Genomic DNA, 4,047 nt, shown 5'->3' with positions numbered 1-4,047 from the left:
AATCAACCTACAACCACTTGTAACCACTAGGATCTACCATAGTTTGAAGTGTTCTAGCAAGATTAAACCATAAAACTTCCTCCTCTACCATATATATGTTTCGGCCAACATCAAAGGAGAAGAGAAACTAGGATTTTCAACCATACAACTCAAGCAAATAAGGCAAGGAACAACTTAGAACCGAAAACTTACCTTAGATCTCACTTGTATGCTTAAAGTTGATGCCTTCTCCTTGGTTCTCCCTTGAACTCTCTCTTTTCCCTTTCCTTTCTCACTTGGCCGAACCAATAACCAGAAAATGGGGGGAGGAGGAGCTCATCAATGAACCAAAAATATCTCATCTACCACATTTAATGAGGAGCCAAGTGTCAAGTGCCTACTCCTTCTTAATTTTCCCTCTTAATTAACTTAATGACAATTGAAATTAATTTCAAAAGTCAAGATCCTCTCCATTGGTAGCTTGACACTTGGAAAGCTCTAATTACCACCTATTAAAGGCTTGACAAGTGGCAACTTGTAGGCCAACTAAAATGCAAGACTCCGATTAACACTTTATCGGTGCACTTTTACTCCGTGTTTAATTTCTTTTCTATAATTACAGTGCTCTGGCTTCTGTAATTATTTTCTATCAGATCCATAAATTATTCTCCTCATTTTTATCTTCCCAAATTGCCCTCTTCGTCTTAATTTAAATTTTCCAATAATTAAATAAAATGGAAAACTAATTTCCTTCTCTTTAGTGATTTTTCCACTTTTCTGAGGAATTGGGAAAAATCTTGGATACTTGAGGGTCTTATTTTAATTCCATAATCTCTTATAATTCCTTGGGATATCATAGGAATTTTCTTGGGACTTTATTCTTCTTAAAAAATATTTATTTGGAATTTTCCAAATAAAGACCTTAAACTAGCTTAAATTGCCCTTAAATTCCTTTGTAATTTCTCTAGGGGCAAATTGGTCACAAAACTAATTTTATAATCCCATATAATTCTCAAGGAACCTTGTCCTTATTTTTTCTTAATTTTCTGAGGCTTGGAAATATTTTTTCATAATTATCCTTGACCAATTTTTTATTAATTAGTCAAACTTTTCATAATTGGCTTAGAAAATTATAATAATTATTTTCCACCAAAATTCTTCTATTTCTCTTTGTCATTTTTGACCATTAATTATTTGGGAATATCTTTATTCCTAAATGCCATATTTCTGGATGTGACATTTCTCCCCCTCTAAATAAATTTCATCCTCGAAATTTAAAGTGTATCTTATTAGAAAAATTCAGGATACTTTTCCTCTGTCTTCGTCTCTATCTCCCTCATAGCTTCTAGTATAAGACCTTTCCAGACAACCTCAACTAGTGGAAACTGCCTGTTTCTCAGCTGTTTAACTTTCTGATCAATGATTCGCTTTAGTCTGATCTCAAAGACGGGTTGTCTTGGAGCACAATGTCATCATAGCTTATGACATATGTTGGGTCTAGATGGTACTTCTTTCATTGGGAGTTATAGAAGACATCATGAATTTAACTTACATTCGGGGGAAGGGTCACTTTTAATCTACTAGTCCAATCTTGGACAAAATTTAAAACGCTCTAACATACTTTGAACTTAACTTCTTAAGCTTTAGGGATTGACCGACTTCTGTTGTTGGTTACACTTTAATCACTAACCTCAATCTTTAACGGTCTCTTTTAATATCTGAGTAGCTCTTTTGTCTACTTTGAGCCGTTAGAAGTCTTTGCTAAATAACTTTAATCTACCGGGAAGTTTGATCCACTATATTAGGACCATACTTACTTCTTTCATTAAGCTCTATCCAGCACAAGGGAGATCTACACTTCCTCCCATATAGTGCTTCATATGGCGCCATTCAAATACTTGCATGGAAACTGTCATCTTAACTGAATTCAGCTAACGGTAAGTACATACCCTAGTTACTACCGAAATTAAACACATATACGTGTAGCATATCTTCTAACATCCATAACATTCTCTGTGTCTGCCCATCCGTCTCAGGATGGTAGGCTATACTGAAGTTGAGAGTAGTGTCCATTTCTTTCATAAGGACCTCCAAAACTTCAAGTAAGTTTTGGGTCTTAGTCTGAAACCATACTGCTTAGGACACTTGGTAGCCTAACAGTTTCCTTAACTTTCATCTTCCATTATCTGCTAGACTTAGTGAATTCTTGCCAAAATGACTAACATTTTTGGCTGTTGCGTCCTCTTACATTACTTCCCAGAGGTTACCTATCACTGGGTTACTCTTGCCCAGGCACACTTAACTGAATAGTGCTAACGGGAAACTGAGGCACTGATTTTGATAGGCTCAACCCTGGTACTTTGCTGTCTTAGACCCCTTTCTTGATCTATCTTTAGTTGGGTCTTTTTAGCTTACATTCTTGTCTCTCGCCTCATCTTAAGGATTTATTCATTAATACTCCATCTGTCTTTGTATCGCATGGGTTCTTCCTGTATCTAGAGTTAGCCTGAATGTCTCTTTTCCAGGTCTTATGGCTCTAACTTTGGCTTTCCTCTGTTAATCAGAAGGAAATTGAATCCAGCCTAATCAATGATAAGGTTATATGGAAGGAAATTATGGGTTCTCTCTCAGTACTGGTTTACAACCGAAGGAGGTTTCCACATCCTCAACTCATCCCTGGTCCTCATCTTCCCAAATAGGTACCAATCTCTGGGAGACTTAGACCATAGGACTAAGTGAAGTCATCTCCACTCAGTTGGTCACCATACTAATAATTCCATAAAACTGTTCCAAGAACCAATACCATTTTCTTAAGCCTCCTGTCAATTCCCCAAGCCACCTATTCGTCTTTTTAGGTGCCTAAGCCAATTTGTCTTAGGAGTTCTCTTACTCCTCTAGCTGCTCTTACCGTCTCTTACTACTTTAGAACGGTACAGAGAGAGGACTTATGCAACTTCTCTTTCCTCTAATTTACTTTTTAGTACGAGCATACTCTAACATGCATAATGTCTGGCATTTTAATGCAAGGAGTGTAAGCTCTTACTGGTTGCTATGTTCGTAGCGTGCCAACTCGACATCTTATCCCTACAAGAGGGAGCCTTTTTCTGCTCACAGCTACTTCTAGAAGTCATAGGGAGAGGACTTTAAGGTTCTTCTTCTTTCTACTTGCTCTAGTACTTTGCTAAGCTCAGATACATCTAAGCCTAGCTTCATTCTTGGCTAGTCATACTTCCATTGGATAAGGTCAACTCCGCTTGCCTTGCCTCTACTGCTTCCCTTTCCCTCTCGGATAGGGCATTTTGCTCCATCTTGAGCAATATTAGTTCTAACTTGGAGGACCAATTCCCATTTTCTTTAGGAAGATTCCTAGCCAAGAACTTATCTCTTGAAAAGGGTGCCTCTTAACCTAAACCCCAAGCGACTGAGTATCTCTTAACATTAAGGGGAACATGCCAACCTCTAAGCTAGTTCCCTGCATAGCTATTTGTCTCGTTCTCTTCTTCTTGATCCTTAAGACATTTCACTAGAGCTTTCCATCTTACTTCACTATCTCAAAGTTTCTCTTCATCTATTCCAGGACTTGAGATAGCTACTCTATCATGGTGCCCTAGCCCTAACGAGGCTGTAAGAGTTTGTTTAGCTTAGGTTGCCACTTACACCTTCTTAATGGTGTAAAGACTCAACCCCTAACTGTCTCATTCAACTCCTCATCATTACTCTTCCTCTTGAGGGGAAATCTGATAATTCTAATTAGTGGCTACCTTTCTCTTTCTAACTTCTACTAATCTCACTCTTTGTGACCTCTGAGAGTTGTTCTGTCTTGTTGAGATACCACCTCAACATCTGAGAGTTATTGTGTTTATTTGCCATGACCAGAATCCTTGTTTGCAGTGATAGAAGTTACCACCTCTGTTGGTAATCACTCTGTATTCGTCCTTTGCCATTAATTCCCTTGGTTTATCATGATGAAACACACTTTTCTCTTAACCTCTGCTAGTCTTATGTAACTTCATTCATCGTACCATTACCTGTCTAAGCTTCCGTTACGAAGTTTAACTTAACTTCCGA

Source organism: Neltuma alba, unplaced genomic scaffold, assembly GCF_004799145.2.
Source record: "Neltuma alba isolate B1F8T4 unplaced genomic scaffold, ASM479914v2 tig00001244_pilon, whole genome shotgun sequence".
In the NCBI taxonomy this organism is placed as follows: Eukaryota; Viridiplantae; Streptophyta; class Magnoliopsida; order Fabales; family Fabaceae; genus Neltuma; species Neltuma alba.
This window is presented reverse-complemented; position numbering follows the sequence as displayed.